Source organism: Plecotus auritus, assembly GCF_963455305.1.
Source record: "Plecotus auritus genome assembly, chromosome: 7".
NCBI lineage: Eukaryota > Metazoa > Chordata > Mammalia > Chiroptera > Vespertilionidae > Plecotus > Plecotus auritus.
The window spans coordinates 43,272,455-43,292,126 of NC_137774.1; the positions used below are offsets into that span (position 1 = coordinate 43,272,455).

The 19,672-nt window shown below is 41.1% G+C and overlaps 2 pseudogenes across 2 annotated transcripts; both read left to right on the plus strand.

The window, feature by feature from the left end:
* The first annotated feature begins 12,572 nt into the window (after positions 1-12,572).
* Positions 12,573-12,787, plus strand: LOC308253694 (SNRPN upstream reading frame protein-like; annotated as a pseudogene). The gene has a single exon. The product of its transcript is annotated as an SNRPN upstream reading frame protein-like (transcript).
* Positions 12,788-16,450: 3,663 nt separating this feature from the next.
* LOC308254734 (large ribosomal subunit protein uL6-like) lies at positions 16,451-19,487 on the plus strand (annotated as a pseudogene). The gene has a single exon. The product of its transcript is annotated as a large ribosomal subunit protein uL6-like (transcript).
* The last annotated feature ends 185 nt before the right edge of the window (positions 19,488-19,672 follow it).

The following is a 19,672-nucleotide window of genomic DNA, read 5'->3' on the forward strand; positions in this document are numbered from 1 at the left end:
GATGGTTCTCTTGGGTTTGCATTTAAACAAAAATCAAAGTATACTTCAGAAATTGAGATTAAATTTTAAAAAATTGTCTTTGATGTTTGAATGGCTTAAAAATGAGGACTCCATCCACCTTGGGCTGGAACCAAAGCTGTATCCAAAGTGACTGGAATAACTGTGAGCTGTCAGTGAACTTGCTCTTGCAGTGAACATGCTTAATGATGTCAGGGGCTAACTGCACAACAGGAAATTGTCAAAATTAACTTTCAAGTAGAATACAATGTTTGTTGAAAAGAAATAATAAAAATCCTAGGTTTACACATATATATATTTTTCAAAATAACAACTTGAGATGTAGGTCACATACTATGAAATTCACCCTTTTAAAAGTTTTTTTTTTTTAAAGTATGTTTGCAGAGTTATGCAACCATCACCACTATTTATTTTCAGGACATTTTGCCATCCACAAAAGAAACCCCCTGCAGACACACCTCAGGGATATTGTAGGTTTGGTTGCAGACCAAGGTGAAGGATCTTGCCTTCAATTTGTGGAAAATGAAACATTTGTGAAGCACAATAAAGTGAAGTGCAGTAAGATGAGCTATGCCTGTCCATGGGGTTTCTCCTCATTCACTCTTCATTCTCCCTTCCCCTCAAACTTTGGAAACATGAGTCTATTTTTCTTTTTTTTATGGATTTATCTATTCTGGACATTTTATATAAGTGGAATCACACAATATGTGGCCTTTTGTGTCTGGCTTCTTTCACTTAACATGATGTTTTCAACATTCATCCATTGTACACGCATATTTTTGAAATTCAACAATGACTTCTGGTAAGCCCAATACAGCCTATCTTTCCCACTGATTATAATGGAAAATTCTGGACAAATACAAACTGCAACTAACTACCTGAGGAGTCTGTAAAATTAATAATGGCACGCAGATTGAGAGGGAAGCCAAAACTTGAAAGTCAGCCCTGCAATGACTAAGCTATTGGCATTATCAGACAAAGACATTAAACAGATATTAAGACTGTTCCTTGGAAAAGGTCTTGAATGAAGAGACAGATGTTCTTGGCTGAATAGAGACTATAAACAAGAATTATGAAAATTTTAGAACTGAAAAATATAATATGTGAAATAAAAATTCACTGGAATAGCTTAACAGTGGAATGGAGGTGGCAGGAAAGAGGCAACAAATAATTGGACATTTTCCAATCTGATAAACATAGAGAAAAAATATAAAAAATGATAAATAGAGCCTCAGTGTTCTGTGGGATAATATCAAAAGGTCTAATATTCATGCCATTGAAGTCCCAGAAAGAGAGGAGAGAATACATTGGATGCAAAAAACATATTCTGCAGAGCATCTCACAGAACTCAGAGAAATATTTGGCTTACTAGATAGTTGGTTTGTTATAAAGGATATAACTCAGGAATAGCCAGATGGAAGAGATGCATAGGACAAGGTAGGGGAAAAGGGTGTGGTTTTTCCATGCCCTCTCCAGGCACCACTCTTCTTCATTTCCCTGTGTTCACAAACCTGGAGGCTCTCTAAACCCAGCCCTTGATTATACATAGGTGGGATTGATTAAATCATTAGCCATTGGTGACTGAGCCAACTTGGGGCCCCTCTGCCCTCCCCAGAGGACTGGGAGTGGGGCTGTAAATTCCAACCTTCTCATCAGTTGGGCTCCTTTAGCAACCAGCTTCCATTCTTAGGTGAACTAGGGGCTTTCCAAAACCCACCTCATTAACATAATAAAATACACTTTTCTTGCTCTTATCATTTAAGAAATTCCTAGGGTTTTCTGAACTCTGCCTGAAATGGGGAGGAAGACCAAATGTATATTTCTTATTAAAAACCACAATATCAACCCTAGCCCATTTGGCTCAGTGGATAGAGCATCAGCCTGTGGACTGAAGGGTCCTGGTTTGATTCAGGTCAAGGCACATGTGAGGGTTGTGCGCTTGATCCCCAATAGGGGTGTGGAGGAGGCAGCTGATCAATGATTCTCTCTCATCATTGATGTTTATGTTTCTATGTCTCTCTGCCTCTCCCTTCCTCTCTGAAGTCAATAAAAATAAACCCAAAAATGGTTAGGGTGGGGGCTCTGGGGTGGAGCTGGCATCAGTGGGGTCCAGACGTACAACATGTTCTGTTCCTCAGATAGGGTGTGGCCATATTTATGTATTTATGTATTTATGTATTTATTTATTTTTTTTTGAGCTATCAATAATAACTTTATTTTTTTAAATTTAATAAATCTTTATTGTTCAGATTATTACAGTTGTTTCTCCTTCCCCCCCCCATAGCTCCCCTCCACCTGGTTCCCACCCCACCCTTTGCTCTTACCTCCCCCCACACTGTCCTCATCCATAGGTGTACAATTTTTGTCCAGTCTCTTCCTGCACCCCCATACCCCTTTCCCCCTGAGAATTATCAGTCCACTCCCTTTCTAGCCTCCTGATTCTATTATATTCCCCAGTTTATTCTGTTCCTCAGATTTTTAATTCACTTGATTTTTAGGTTCACTTGTTGATAGATATCTATTTGTTGTTCATAATTTTTCTCTTTACTTTTTTCTTCTTCCTCTTCTTAAAGAATACCTTGCAGCATTTCATATAATACTGGTTTGGTGGTGATGAACTCCTTTAGCTTTTTCTTGTCTGTGAAGCTCTTTATCTGACCTTCCATTCTGAATAATAGCTTTGCTGGGTAGAGTAGTCTTGGTTGTAGGTTCCTGCTATTCATCACTTTGAATATTTCTTGCCACTCCCTTCTGGCCTGCATAGTTTCTGTTGATAAATCAGCTGACAATCATATGTGTGCTCCCTTGTAGGTAATTAACTGTTTTTCTCTTGCTGCTTTTAATATTCTCTCTTTGTCTTTTGTACTTGGCATTTTAATTATGATGTGTCTTGGTGTGGTCCTCTTTGGATTCCTTTTGTTTGGGGTTCTGTGCGCTTCCTGGACTTGTAAGTCCATTTCTTTCACCAGGTGGGAGAAGTTTTCTGTCATTATTTCTTCCAATAGGTTTTCAGTATCTTGCTCTCGCTCTGTTCTTCTGGCACCCCCATAATTCTGAGGTTGGTACGCTGGAAGTTGTCCCAGAGGCTTCTTACACTATCTTCAACTTTTTGGATTCTTTTTTCTTTTTTTTTGCTTTTCCGGTTGAGTGTTTTTTGCTTAGTTGTATTTCAAATCTTTGACTTGATTCTTGCATTCCTCTAGTCTGCTGTTGGGTCTCTGTATAATATTTTTTATTTCAGTCAGTGTATGTTTAATTTCTAGTTGGTCCTTTTTCGTATCTTCGAGGGTCTTGTTATATTTATTGGCCTTTTCTAGGATATTCTTGAAAAGCCTTATAACCGTGGTTTTGAATTCTATATCCAGTTGTTTGTTTTCCTCCATTTCTTCCGTTTGTGATCTGTTTCTTTGTCTCCCCATTTTTCACTGCTTCCCTGAGTTGGTAGGGTAGCTTTTTGTGCTAAGTTTCCTTTATGGCCCAGTGGGTCGGCCTCCCCAGTTAACCTGAGGTGGACACTCTTTGTGCACCCCTTTGTGGACTGTGTGTACAGCCTTGTTGTAGTTAAGTCTTGATTGTTGTTGGTATCACTGGGAGGAATTGACCTGCAGGCCAGTTGGCTGTGAGGATCAGCTGTGTCTACACTGGGAGATTTTCGGTGCTGGAGACAGCCTTATAGGATTAGCCTTGCCAGATTGCAAAAGCCTCTGTGCTCAGCTTGGAAGGGGTGGGGTCTCAGGGCGGAGCAAACAGTCTTGGCTTCCCGTCAGCCCTGCCCTTGCGCATGAGTCTCTAGACTTCTGCCTTCTGCGGTTTCTCTAGTTTCCGCCTTATAGTCCAGATTTTCCCTGTAAGTGGGTGGGTCCCCAGGGGCTCGCCTGGAACTGCGGTTCAATGCAGTCGGAACTGGGGTTCAGTGCAGTCAGGAGCTTCTGACTCCCTTCCGCTAGGGATAGCCTGTGGTAACCTCCGCAGTCAGTCTTTGTGCGCACTTGCACCTTCAGACCCCTGCCGCCGTGGCTCCCCTGAGTCTCCGAGTCTCTGTGTGCCTTTCTCTCTACCTGACATTCCTAACTCCCCCTGTATGAGCCTGGGTCCACAGGGTTTCGCCCGGAACTGAGGTTCAGTGCAGTCAGGGTCTTCCTTCCCCCTCCCGCCAGAGAAAGCCAGCAAGGCACTCCGCCGCCCTTCCTCTCTGCGCGCACGTGTCTCCGTACCTCAGCTCTTTGCCGCTCCTTCTCTGTGAGCTTCCCTCTTTCTTTCTAGTTGTAGAATTTCCACTCATCCAGCTTTCCTGTGGTTCTGGATGGTGTCCGTTCTGTCTTTTAGTTGTAGTTTTGAAATTGTTGTGCAGGGCAGCAGTTTAGGTGCGTACCTATGCCACCATCTTGGTTTCTCTTGGTGTGGCCATATTTAGAATAGACTTAGAGTTGGGTTGGGTGAGTAGTGGAAATTTATGTGGGTTAAGTAGGTCTATGGCAGGGGTGGGCAAACTTTTTGACTCGAGGGCCACAGTGGGTCCTTAAACTGGACCGGAGGGCCGGAACAAAAGCATGGATGGAGTGTTTGTGTGAACTAATATAAATTCAAAGTAAAGGAGCGGAGGGGAGAGCAAGAGAACCAGATAGAACAGCCGGATCTGGCCCGCGGGCCGTAGTTTGCCCAAGGCTGGTCTATGGTCTAAGATGGGTCATGGGGCAGGGTCTGCACTGTGTCACAATGTCCAAGAGAAACTTTGAATCACAGGTGCCATCCTTGCTAAGTCAACACCAAAGGGCAGCTGTGTACCTTGCTTATGTGACATTCAAAGCAGATCGTTTTTAACACCCTTAAATCAATGTTAGTAATCACAAATAAAAAATAATAATTATAATAATCATGGCTAGAAAACAATGAGACAGGGAACATTTTCTTTTATTTAAGCTTTGTCTACATAATCATGCCAGTAAATTTCAAAAATTAAAAGTAAAAAAATTATAATAAGAAAAGCTATGGATTCATACTTTGAATTCTCTTAAAAATTTATTCATTTCTTTCTTGAAATTTGATTCTTTTTTCAATGTAAATGCTTATTTTCTTACATTGTGTTGTTGCACAGTTAATGACCTTCTCCACATTTTCTGTGCTCAATCTTCAAGCAACAATTTAAAGCTTGGTGCTTTGCTGTGTATTGTTTAAGGCTGATTACAGCTGTTTGCAAATATTTTGTGTCTGATGAATTGCACTTAAAACTTCACAGCAGAAATCAAAAAGATAACTAAGAACAGAAAAACTGCATACACAGAGAGTAGGCCCGGAGATGGTTCTCTTGGGTTTGCATTTAAACAAAAATCAAAGTATACTTCAGAAATTGAGATTAAAATTTAAAAAATTGTCTTTGATGTTTGAATGGCTTAAAAATGAGGACTCCATCCACCTTGGGCTGGAACCAAAGCTGTATCCAAAGTGACTGGAATAACTGTGAGCTGTCAGTGAACTTGCTCTTGCAGTGAACATGCTTAATGATGTCAGGGGCTAACTGCACAACAGGAAATTGTCAAAATTAACTTTCAAGTAGAATACAATGTTTGTTGAAAAGAAATAATAAAAATTCTAGGTTTACACATATATATATTTTTCAAAATAACAACTTGAGATGTAGGTCACATACTATGAAATTCACCCTTTTAAAAGTTTTTTTTTTTTAAAGTATGTTTGCAGAGTTATGCAACCATCACCACTATTTATTTTCAGGACATTTTGCCATCCACAAAAGAAACCCCCTGCAGACACACCTCAGGGATATTGTGGGTTGCAGACCAAGGTGAAGGATCTTGCCTTCAATTTGTGGAAAATGAAACATTTGTGAAGCACAATAAAGTGAAGTGCAGTAAAATGAGCTATGCCTGTCCATGGGGTTTCTCCTCATTCACTCTTCATTCTCCCTTCCCCTCAAACTTTGGAAACATGAGTCTATTTTTCTTTTTTTTTATGGATTTATCTATTCTGGACATTTTATATAAGTGGAATCACACAATATGTGGCCTTTTGTGTCTGGCTTCTTTCACTTAACATGATGTTTTCAACATTCATCCATTGTACACGCATATTTTTGAAATTCAACAATGACTTCTGGTAAGCCCAATACAGCCTATCTTTCCCACTGATTATAATGGAAAATTCTGGACAAATACAAACTGCAACTAACTACCTGAGGAGTCTGTAAAATTAATAATGGCACGCAGATTGAGAGGGAAGCCAAAACTTGAAAGTCAGCCCTGCAATGACTAAGCTATTGGCATTATCAGACAAAGACATTAAACAGATATTAAGACTGTTCCTTGGAAAAGGTCTTGAATGGAGAGATAGATGTTCTTGGCTGAATAGAGACTATAAACAAGAATTATGAAAATTTTAGAACTGAAAAATATAATATGTGAAATAAAAATTCACTGGAATAGCTTAACAGTGGAATGGAGGTGACAGGAAAGAGGCAACAAATAATTGGACATTTTCCAATCTGATAAACATAGAGAAAAAATATAAAAAATGATAAATAGAGCCTCAGTGTTCTGTGGGATAATATCAAAAGGTCTAATATTCATGCCATTGAAGTCCCAGAAAGAGAGGAGAGAATACATTGGATGCAAAAAACATATTCTGCAGAGCATCTCACAGAACTCAGAGAAATATTTGGCTTACTAGATAGTTGGTTTGTTATAAAGGATATAACTCAGGAATAGCCAGATGGAAGAGATGCATAGGACAAGGTAGGGGAAAAGGGTGTGGTTTTTCCATGCCCTCTCCAGGCACCACTCTTCTTCATTTCCCTGTGTTCACAAACCTGGAGGCTCTCTAAACCCAGCCCTTGATTATACATAGGTGGGATTGATTAAATCATTAGCCATTGGTGACTGAGCCAACTTGGGGCCCCTCTGCCCTCCCCAGAGGACTGGGAGTGGGGCTGTAAATTCCAACCTTCTCATCAGTTGGGCTCCTTTAGCAACCAGCTTCCATTCTTAGGTGAACTAGGGGCTTTCCAAAATCCACCTCATTAACATAATAAAATACACTTTTCTTGCTCTTATCATTTAAGAAATTCCTAGGGTTTTCTGAACTCTGCCTGAAATGGGGAGGAAGACCAAATGTATATTTCTTATTAAAAACCACAATATCAACCCTAGCTCATTTGGCTCAGTGGATAGAGCATCAGCCTGTGGACTGAAGGGTCCAGGTTTGATTCTGGTCAAGGCACATGTGAGGGTTGTGCGCTCGATCCCCAATAGGAGTGTGGAGGAGGCAGCCGATCAATGATTCTCTCTCATCATTGATGTTTATGTTTCTATGTCTCTCTGCCTCTCCCTTCCTCTCTGAAATCAATAAAAATATATTTAAAAAAATCACAATATCAGACGGATGAATGGGAAGGAAGGGAGGCGAGCAAGATGGTACAGACTTGGTACCAGGAGGAAAGTCTGTTACTACTGCTATGATTGGATGCTGGAAATTACTTTTATGGACAAGGCTACCCAATGAAGTCTCATTGAATCTGCATGACTCACAATTTGCTAGTTAACTGTGGTCTCTAAGGCAAAATGGAAATCTATCACCCTCACAAAGCCCCAGCTGAGGAGATGACCAAGTACACAGTGATGACTGCATAAAATTCTTGCACTCCATCCTCCCAGATAACATGTCTGAGTACAGCAGGCAGCTGTAGAGATTCAGTGTTGGTGAGGATGGTCCAGTGCTTGATGGCCCGTTTGAGTTCTGCCAGTTATCTGTTGGTGGCTCTGTGGAAAGTGCTGTGAAACTTACTAGTACCAGTAATAAGCAGCAGATGGATATAATTGTGAATTGGGCTAGGGGCCTGCACATTCAAGTGGAGTTCATCTTGGGAATGCAAGGATGGTTATACACTTGAAAGTCAATCAATACAATTTACCATCTTAGCAGCTAAGGAAAAAAAATCATATGATCATCTTACTATGTGAAGAAAAAACATGTGACATCCCTTTATCATTTGGCTCAGTGGATAGAGTGTTTGCCTGTGGACAAGTGTCACAGGTTCAATTCTGGTCAAAGGCACGTACCTTGGCTGTGGGCTTTTCCCCATGCCTGGGCCCTGGTCGGACTCATGCAGGAGGCAACCAATCAATGTCTCTCACACCGATGTTTCTCTCTGTCTTTCCCTCTCTCTTCCACTCTCCCTAATAGTTAAAGGAAAAATATCCTTGGGTGAGAATTAACAACAACAAAAAAGCACACGATAACATCCATTTATGGTAACTACCAGCAACTATGAGTAGGAGGGAACTTCCTCAAACTGATGAAATTGAAAACCTACAACTAACACCATACTTAGTTATGAAATACCATATGCTTTCCCCTAGCAAGCACAAGGTAACGTTGTCCACTCTCAGTGCTCCTATTCAGGATCATATTAGAAGTCCTAGCTAGTGCAGAAATGGAAGAAAATAAACAAAAATCAAATGAAGACATGAGAAGGTGCTCAGTATAATTAGTCATTAGCAAAATGTGATTTAAAGCCACAATGACATACTACTATACACCTATTAGAATGGCCAAAAAGACCCCACAAATCTTTCCCAAGCTGACAAAACCAAGTACTGATGAGGATGCAGAGCAACTGGTATGCTCAGACATTGCTAGTGAGAGACAGAATCTACAAAAGGACAATGGCCAGAATCATATGAAAATACAGAATTCTGACCTACAGCCTCTGGAGCAAGTAGCAGAGAAGCCAAACCACACCTCTGCAGCAACCAGTCCAGGAAGCCACACCTCAACCTCTGCAGCAATTGACCCCCAACAGTTCGCACTTGGTCAGTAACTGCCAAGTTCCCTAATTTTTTCCCCTGTTTCCAATTTAGGACCAACCAGAGAAAGTCAAAAGGGCTTCCCCAACCAATCACATAGGACACCCTGCTTCTGGTTAGCTTGCAAGTGATGGTGGCTGACTCCCTTGCTATGTAGCAAACTCTGAGTAAACAGCCTCTGTTTGTCATCATTTGGGTGATCTTTGTTTATTTTCACATATGAATGGTGGGAATTCAAAATGGCACAACCACTATAGAATACTGTTTGGCAGTTTCTTATAAAGTTAAACATACACTTTGCATATGATTCAGCGATCCTACTCCTAGATATTTACCCAAGAGAACTGAATACTTATGTTCACACAGCAACCTGTGTGCAAATATTCATAGTAGCTTTATTTGTAATCACCAGAAAAATATAAGCACCCTAATGTCTTTCAACTTGATAATGGAATCCTGTTCTAGCAGAAGGAACAGAGTGTAGACTGATCAAGTTCAAGCATATCAAATATGCTTCCTGAAAAGCTCTACTCTCTTAAGGAATGGGGTGTCTAGAGGCTGGTAAACACCAGACATTGAGGTCTTCTGCCACCAGTTATTTCACCAGAGAATTTCTTAGGCTGAGTAGCTCTAAGTTCACGTAATGATGTAGATATAGCTTACCACTGCAACATCGAACTATAGATTGTGTATCCATTCCCGAAGACTATACGACTGGTTTCAGTGTAGTTACACAGCTTCCTGTTTTTTTTTGCAGCGGATTTCCTAGGACTATAGAGGCTTTTTGTGGGGTTAGCATCAATACCCTGACATACATTATCCAAAATTGAGCGTGCACTTCTTGCTCAATTGTGCAGTTGGCTACACCACCTTAGTTCAAATTATCCTGGATGGGACCTCAAATGTAACATAATGGTCAATTAGGAACATCCCTGTCCCTTTCTTCTAGGGGAAATTTCCTTACTCCCCTCCCCAAATGTCCACAACCTAGGGAAATCCAAAAGTTTTCCCCAAATTTCTGTGGAAATCTTCAGACTAACAGCCGTACCTCTTACCTGTCATTCCAACTCCCAGTACGGTGTCTCTGATTGCCTTTGAGTAAACTTAGATGCAAAATTCAGTTACTTCACTCAAAATAACATCAAACATTTCATAATTTTTATAGAAGAGCCAGAGGGTTTCTTGGAGGAACCACATCATGCAACACAGAACATTCAGCAATTTCTTTGCCTTATCTTATATCCTGCTTCTTTCCCCCATGACTGTTAGGAACACTATAATTCATTAAATTACATTGCTGAGCCCCACTTTGATGGAATAATACTTGTAAAATACAAAATTAACATATGGGTTTTTATGGTCCTGATACTTCCGTGATTTCATTTGTGCCTACTGCACTTGAGCCTCGGTTTTGGATTTTTGAATTTCAAAGCCTGGGCATAAAGGGACTAGGAATGACTCCTATGAATAGATGAGGGCTGTGGGAAAAGAGTGATGAGTGAGGATTGGGAGGAGCTACGGAGTTAAGTAGGATCAATATCCGGGGCTGTCTCTGCCCTTAAATTGAGGACACCATCTGTTGTCAGTGCACAGGAGCCACATGGGGACAGAGGAGGGCGGAAAAATGACATGTGGACATCACCTGCATAGAAAAGCTTTGCTGATTGTCTAAGCGTGCTCCTTTGACTAGCCAATATGTCACTTATTGACAGTCTGCCCTGAAACCTGGCTTAGTCCCTGTCTGAATTATCTCAGGTGGATGGTTCTTCTTCCAATATCAACATTGTCAATTGCTTTGCTGATTGACTCATTTTCTAACAGCACTTCCATGGACTTCATGAGGTCTTCTTTTTCAAAACTTGAAGTTAGATGAGCAAGGTTGGCAGGAACACATGAGAACTAATTTTGTAAGAGGTCAGTTCATCATGAATACTTAGTTTTACAGAAGCTTCTGAGTTCAGGGATTCAGAAAATAAGTATGGCAACCATATTTGTTATTTATTATGTATTGCTGCATTACTGTTACCTCTAAACTCAGTGGTCTAGAACTGTGGTCGGTAAACTGCAGCTCGCGAGCCACATGCAGCTCTTTGGCCCCTTGAGTGTGACTCTTCCACAAAATACCACGGCCTGGGGGAGTCTATTTTGAAGAAGTGGCATTAGAAGAAGTTTAAGTTTAAAAAATTTGGCTCTCAAAAGAAATTTCAATCGTTGTACTGTTGATATTTGGTTCTGTTGACTAATGAGTTTGCCGACCACTGGTCTAGAACAACAAATATTTATTATTTCACACAATTTCCGAGAGTTAGGTGGTTCTAGCTCAGGTCTTTTATGAAGTGTTAGTCAAGATGTCAGCTGGGGCTGCATCATCTGAAGGTTTGACTGGGGATGGAGGATCTGTTTCCTAGATAGTAAACTCACATGGTGGTTGGCTAGAGGTCTCAGTTCCTCTCTTGCTGTTGGCAGGAGAGCTCAATTCCTTTTATAAGGACCTTTCCACAGAGTTTCTTGAGTGTCATTATGACATGGCAGCTGACTTCTCCCAGAAAAGAGGAGAGAGAGAGAGAGAAGAGAGAGAGAGAGAGAGAGAGAGAGAGAGAGAGAGAGAGAGAATTTCTATTGGTTCGTAGATCAACCACAATACAATCTGGGAGATTTGAGAGGCTACTATGCAAGGACATGAATGTCATGAGGTAGGGGATCACTGCAGGCTGTTCTGAAGACTAGCTACCACTGTATGCCCTCTGGTCCCTAATAATTCATGTTCCTCCCACTTGCAAAATACTCACCCCCCTTCCTGTCTCAAGGTACCCCAAACTTTAAACCTATTATGGCATCATCTTGAAGTCCAGAATTTTACCATCTAAATTAGGTTCAGGTAGGCCCTAGCTGGGTTGGCTTAGTGGATAGAGCATTGGCCTTTGGACCGAAGGGTTCCGGGTTTGATTTTGGTCGAGGGCACGTACTTCAGTTGCAGGCTTCTTCCTGTCCCGGGCCCTGGTCAGGGATCATGCGGGAGGCAACCAATTGATGTGTTTCTCTCACATCGATGTTTCTCTCTCTTTCCCTTTCTCTTTCCCTCTCTCTAAAAAGAAAAAAAAAATCAATGGGAAAAATATCCTTGGATGAGGATTCAAAAAAAGAAAAGAAAAATAAATGTGATGTTTAAAAAATAAAAATTAATTAGGTCCAGGTATGAATGACATTTCTCAAGTGCATTTCCTTAAATACAGCTGTTCCCTAAGTATAGATTTGACTGAAATTCCTCTCCTTCTTAAGACCCATGAACTGAAGAAAATGCCATCTGCTCCTTCCTCCCAATATAAAATGGTGGAACAGGCATAGGATAATTGCTATAGATATTCTTATTAAAAAAGGGGGGCAATGGCCTGGGTTTTACCTCTCAAAGTTTCAACTGCATCATAAGCTAACCTCACTGAAACTATCTGAAAGTTACTATGAATGACTTTGGGTGCCTTCCCAACTCTTCAACCACACCTTTGGTCCATAAGAAAATTACTAATTTTGTGTCATTTCTACAAATGATGAGTTTTATTCATTACATTTTAATCTTTCTGAATTTCATTTATAAAAAAAGCTTGAATTTCAGTTTGGGGTTTTCCTTAAAGTTAATGCTTTTTAAATAGCATCCATAACCTTGGATTTTGTTAAAGATTAAAATTTGAGCATAGCAGCCACCAGAGATGCCTGATGTTCTGAGGAGCTGCCCGCAGCACAATGGAGCAGGCCAGGGACACTTATACTTGAGACGGACTACGGAACAGCACACACCAGGTGTGGAAGTCCAAGTCAAATGTAGAAATACAGCCTTGCTGAGCAACCACGAGTGTCAGCTGAACCTGAGGCGATCTCAGCAGCAGCAAGTGCCTGTGGTGGGTTTCCAGGGGGAACTGAGGCAGGCATTCTTAGCTGAGACACCAAGAGGTGGTTGAAGCAGTCTTGGACTAGCCCAGCTGACAGTGTAATAAAGATATTATTGACAAAAAAAAAGATTAAAAATTTGAGATTATAGAAATAACTCATGCTTCTGTAAAAAAATTTCAAAAATTCCAAAGTAGGTAAAAAATGAAAGCATTCTCCCCACCTTCTCTAACTCCCTGGCAAAAATCTCTGCTGCTCCTTTGGTGTACACACTTTTAGGTACTTTTCTATGTTTATTGTTGATAGAAATTTTAAAGTTTGGGTATATTTTTGTCCATGGAAAGAACACTCCACAAATATTTGTATATATTTTTTGGTTATAAAGACAGACTATGTTTATTAATATACACATTCAATAGGCACATACTACATAATGCTAATGATTACAGCAAGAACTCCTAAATGGTGCATACTATGTGACAGATCTGTTCTAAGGTGCTTTACGAATATTAACATATTGACTCCTACAATAGCTCTATTAAGTAGGGGCTATTAGTCTCTTGCATTTTACAAATGAAGAAACTTAATGCCTTGAGATGTTAAGACATTCAATAATTTGCCACGAAAATGCTAGCTTTACCTCAGCTGGAAAGAGGTGGAGCTAGAATTGGAACAAGGCAAGGTGGCTCCATGCTAGACCTTATTTGGTCTGATTACTGTTTGGCCAAGGAACAAACTGAGCTGCTGAGAGATGAAAACCCCCCCCTCCCACCCCCGCAAAAGGCCATCCTGGCTTTGGCAATGGTTCTGTGGCTCGGGGCTCAGACATAACCTTGAGGCCTCTGCAGCTTTCCCATTTCTTAGTTTTCTCTGTCTCTTTTCCTGAATGTTGGTTCATGGATCTTGGAACTGGGGAGTAAACTTGAACAAACTACTCTTTGTTCCAGTATCTGTGTCCAGTTGCCACTGAGAAAGTATCACACAGAATCATGTGGACTCTTCTTGAAGTATAGTAATCTCTATTTTGTAAAATCTGCTGTTTGAAATTTCCACTAGACATAGACAGTCCTTTGTTCTATGAATTAATTCTGCTATTATTGGCTTCTGTAAAACATGCTTGCTCTAATGATAGGGAAAATGAGCTAAACTGTCTGACCTTGCAAACCGCTCTGCTGCCAATCCTGGCTACTCCCTGCAAGATATCTACTAAGCATACATGGGGCTCCTTAAGAACTTGCAAAGGGGACCAGAAGCCCCATATTTGGTAGACAAAGACATTAGAAAAATATAAAAGGGGAAAGCTTCCTCCATGTTTTTGCTCAGAATTTGAGGGACATATTCCTCTGAGCCCGCTGGCATAATAAAGCTGTGTAACTCCATTTCTCTAAGCATTGCCTGGTTTTTTTCTAGTCTTCTATAACATTCTCATGTAGCTCAGCAGCCTTCTGGTTTATTAGGCTCAGAGAAACTGTTATTGGTGGAAGTGGAATTCTTGAGATGTCATGAGGAAAAGAATTTCCTGAGACTAGCTTGGGAGGATAAGGATTATTTGTTTGGGTGGAAATAAAATCCTGGACTTCCAATGTCTCATTTCCCTTCGTCACACCCTGGGAAAAGTCTAACCATGTCTTCAGCAGGGCCAGAATAAAGGCCATTGCCCACAGTTTCTGCTCCATATTAAAGTCCATTCGAGTCCAGCATCCTGCATGTGAAGTCTGTACAGGCCAGCAGGAGTCATAGAACAAGAGAGAACAAGATTAAGGGAACTTTTTGGGGATTTTAACTGCAGTTTCTTCAAACTAACTAATTAACTTTTCCAGATTTTCGATGGGGTTTGCTGCCTAGACAATACATTGTTCCCCAGGCTAGACTGACAGGTAAGCACCTCCCCTACACCACCAGCCTTCTACTGCACATGTGCCTATCTCCCTCTTCTCTTCTCCCGCTAACAATCCAGTATCTGATGGGGGAAGGGAGGGGTGTTAATCTTCTTGGAGGAACAATGTAGCTTTCTGAAGGTTCCCAGGTGGCCATGCTTACAATATCCGACATCCCTTTTCTTTCTTTCCTTTATTAATACTGACTAGCTAATTACAACAATAATAAAACTGCCTTATTTAGACGCCCTACTTGATTTACCTACTATTGACTTTTCTTTTTCCTGCTTAAGGCCACAAGTAGGTGAACAATAGAATATTTTGTTTAATAGTGTTAGTCAAGGTGAGTCACAGATTCTGAGAAAGGTGCCTTTCCCCAGAGTTTATAGCAAATGAACTACCAATTAAAACAAGAACAAACTTTCCAACAGCTAAGAACAGGTAACCCCAGAGCACTTGGCTCCTCCAGAGGTCGGGTGTCCATTAAGACCCAGTCTCGCCCAGCTGGCATGGCTCAGTGATTGAGCTTTGACCTATAAACCAGGAGGTCATAGTTTGATTCCTGGTCAGGGTACGTGCTGGGGTTGTGGGCTCGATGCCTGGTGGTGGTGGTGGGGGGCGTGCAGGAGGCAGCTGATCACTGATCCTCTGTTATCATTGATGTTTCTCTCTCTCTCTCCCTCTCCCTTCCTAAAAAAAAACAAAACAAAACACTTGGTCTTATGCTGCCTTTAATCAGAGGACCACATAGCATAGAGTCTGGAGAGGAACCTGCTGGGTTTAGATTTTGCCCCTACCTGGCCAACTAAATGTCCTTCAGTAAGACACTTAAGTTCTGGGTCTCAATCTCCTCACTTGAAAGGATGAGTATTTTATGGATGGTAGGCAGAAGTCACAGGGAATCCTCCCTGCAGCATGAAATATCTTTTATTTCCCTTTTGGGCCTTAAAGAGTTGCTAACTTTCAATTCATGACTGAGAACGAACAGGATAGGTGCTCTAGATGTCCAGTTGGGGATTTCTCTTCCATGCTCTCTGGTCCTGGGTCATGCAGCACCAGCCTGGCTCCAGGTTCCCAGTGACTGTGGGGAGGGAGCTGAGGTTGCCCAAGAAAGGATCTGGGCTGCCTGTACCTCTGGAGGACCAAGCACAGGCCCTGGGGTGGCAGAGGTCGTCAAGTCCTCAGACACCTCCATGTGGTGACAGGCAGAGAGTAGACTGGGCCTGCTGAGCATGCCCAGGATGGGTGGGCATGGAGGGCCCAGGCTAGTGCGACCCATGATGGTTTGATCTTCACTGAGTAGGAGGACTCAGCTAGGCTTTGCTGGAGAGCAAGGGAGGTCTATTTGTATTTTTTAAATGTTCAATTTATTAAACATATATCTATGAATAGAACTTTAATAAATAAATTTTAATATTTAAACTGATTGCAAACGTTATCAATTTCCTTAAACAATATCAACTGCAATTACAAATTTAATATGATAATTATTTGAATACACTTTATTTTTATTTATTCATTTTTTAAATATATTTTATTGATTTTTTACAGAGAGGAAGGAAGAGGGATAGATAGTTAGAAACATCGATGAGAGGGAAACATCGATCAGCTGCCTCTTGCACACCTCCTACTGGGGATGTGCCTGCAACCAAGTTACATGCCCTTGACCGGAATCGAACCTGGGACCTTTCAGTCCGCAGGCTGACGCTCTATCCACTGAGCCAAACCGGTTTTGGCTATTTGAATACACTTTAAACACTACACAAAACAAAAACAAACACAATAGTTACAAACATTATAAACATATATGTATTGTCATTACACTTAAATTTATTTTAAGACACCAACACCATAGACTTAATTAATTCCTTCATTGTTTTCTACTTGCTATTGTGTTTCTCTGGGAAGAAGATACTTTTTCAAGGTTGTTCAAATACGTCTTTTGATGTTTTCTTGATGTTACTGAAAAGTTGTTAGACTCCCTGCACCCCCAAAAAATATTGCCTCAGAACCTCATGTACACCTGGCTACAGAATTGGGCTTCTTAGCAGGTTGATCTATGCTTTGGGCTCTCAAGCTTGTTGTATCTCCCAAGGAGTTATCTTTGTTCCAGTTAAACTTATCCTGTTACCCTAATAAGTCTTTTAATGTTTGTATCTTCCACTAAATTTGTAGTTTCTGCATCTATAATGATGTATGCCTTTGGCTTCACTTGGGCAGAGTTATGGAACCCCTTGTTCTGTCATTATGATATAGTTAGCATTACTTTAAAATTATGCATGTGCTAGTAATGTCATACGGTTAAGGGGCCATCTAATAGATTTGTCTCCTGGGAGAGAGGATTGTGTTTGCACATTTGTGCCCATCTTTAGGACATTTGGCGCACCCAGCATCTCAGAACCCTCTTTCTCCTTGATCATGGAGTATGAGCAATGCTGGTTAACTAGTTGAACTTCCTTTCTACCTGGTTATCATGTGTATGTAGCCACATGTACTGATCTTGGAACACTTCCTATTTTTTTTTCTGGGACTATTTATCTCACACACAGTTTTCTGTTTTCATTTTTTTCCATTGACCAGTGAAAATGAGCACATATCTGTTCATATATGTACTTAGCAGAAACACATACTCATAATTAGTAATATTCACTTTTCTATAAAACTTGAAAAACTTAAAAAAATCCTCTCTTTGCCATATCTACTGTGAGGATGAAGACCATTCTCAGCTATCATTCTGTGGACATCCCAGAAAATGTGGACATCACTCTGAAGGGACACACTTTGTGGAGAAATAGAAAGGAACTGGCCACATGATCTGTATTCATGTACAGTACATGATCAAGGGTATTACACTGGGCTTCCCTTACAAGATGAGGTCTGTGTACACTCACTTCCCCATCAACGTGGTTATTCAGGAGAATGGTTCTCTTGTTGAAATTAGAAATTTCTTGGGCAAAAAATACACCTGCAGTGTTCAGAAAAAGTCAGGCGTTGCTTGTTCAGTATCTCAAGCCCAGAAAGATGAGCTGATTCTTGAAGGAAATGACATTGAATTTGTATCAAACTCAGCTGCTTTGATTCAGCAAGGCACAACAGTTAAAACAAGGGTATCAGAAAGTTTTTAGATGGCATCTATGTTTCTGAAAAAGGAACAGTTCAGCAGGCTGATGAATGTTTAAGATCTAAGTTGTCTAACTATACAAACACCAAGATGCTGAATGATTTGTCACACTTATTTGCGATATTTAAAGATGCAATGAAAGCCTCACATTAAATTTAAATAAAAACACACGTAAAAAATCCTAATATAATCATTCTTATACTTTTTGGGTAACAGTTTACAGTAACTTTACTTTGTAATATTATCATGAAGTTAGGCCTTTTACAAACTAATTGTAACAGACACTCTTGGTGCCTAGCTCCCAGTCTCTTATCCTTTCTTGCTTATTGGTGGGGTCCCAAATATGTTTGTGTCTTCATCTTTCCTCATGTAATTCAGGGATAAATCCTGGCAAGGTTAGGATGCTCATGGTGATTTAATTTCCTTTGCCTCTTTGAAGGATCTGGGTTTGGTGTTCAGTTTTGGCCAAAGATAGGTAAGGGGCAGCTGCTGGATGGTTTCTGGGAAAGTTTCCCCTGCTCTTAAAAAGAGAGGCACAGGAGGAAATGGCTCTTCTTTTCCAAATGGATGTTGCTATGTACTTATGGGATTATTGAGGTGGTAGCAGGCATTTTGCTGAGGAGGTAATTTATTGAGGAGCTAACTCATGAAAGACAGAAAAACAAACAAATCCTGGCTTCCTTGTTTTTAAACTTAATTTTTATATTTATTTATTAATTTATTTTTAGAAAGAGGGGAAGGGAGAGGGATAGAGAGATTAGCTGCATCCTGCATGGTCACTACTGGGAATTGAGCTGGCAACCTGGGCATGTGCCAGACCGGGAATCGAACAGGGGACCTCTTGGTTCATGGGTTGACACTCAACCACTGAGCTATACCAACCAGGCAAACCTTGGCTTCTTGATGATGCTGTTGAGCCACGGAGCAAACAACCCTAGAGGCAATCTATCCTATGGGCTGCTTCTTTTCTGCAATAATAACTTTTCCTTATTGTTTGAACCATTAGGAAATGATTTTTTTTTTGGTTAACTGCAACTAATTAACCAATTGATTTTTGGGTTATTAACAGATACATTTATCTATTTCAAGTAACCCTATTTATTATTTAGTCTTTGCTTCTCAAAAAGTCACAACATAGCCAGTGGGGGCCCCTCAAATTGGACATCTTGCCCTATCAGAACTGTTTGTGACTTCCTTGAGAGCAAAGAACTTACAGGCATGTGTGCATAACCCATGAACAGGCAATAGTGCGGTGAAGGCCTGTGGAGGGGGTCAAGTGGGGTGAAGGGGGTCAATGGGGGAAAAAGGAACATCTGTAATACTTTCAATAATAAAGGTAAATGAAAAAAAAAAACACACAGTTTGAATTTTCATCCTGTAGGGAACAGAGAGGCTGGGACTTGTAAGCTAGAAAGGAATGAGCCCTAGAGCCTTGCACAGGGAACAGACACAAGCTTTCCCACTTGGTGAAATTAATTTGGTGGCCTGAATGTACCTTCCTCAAATGCAGACCAGGCCTCCTTGCTTCTTCATCCACCCCTACAACCTTAAGCATGACCACTGGCAGGGGTGAACCAACCTGGGAGGCCAGCAAGTGTGTGTGTGTGTGTGTGTGTGTGTGTGTGTGTGTGTGTGTGTGTGTCTATTTGTTCAGATGGAGGGGACTTCCCAGACACATTCCACCTGCTTGCTGGGCTAGGTCAGTTTCTTCTTCCTGCACATTTTCTGCCCAGATCTTCTCTGCTTCCTCATTCCGTCCTCCTCCCACAAAGATAAGGGTCTGCACCCAAAACCGCATAGGGCCCGCCTTCCTGAGCTGGGGCCGAGCTCTGGGCTGCCCAGAGCGTGTGGCCAGGCCGGGTTGGTTGGAGGCCTGCCATCCATCCACACCTCACAATTCTTCTGCAATTTCCCAGTAAGGCTTTGGGGGGGGGGGGGGGGGCGGGGCCTTGAGCCCT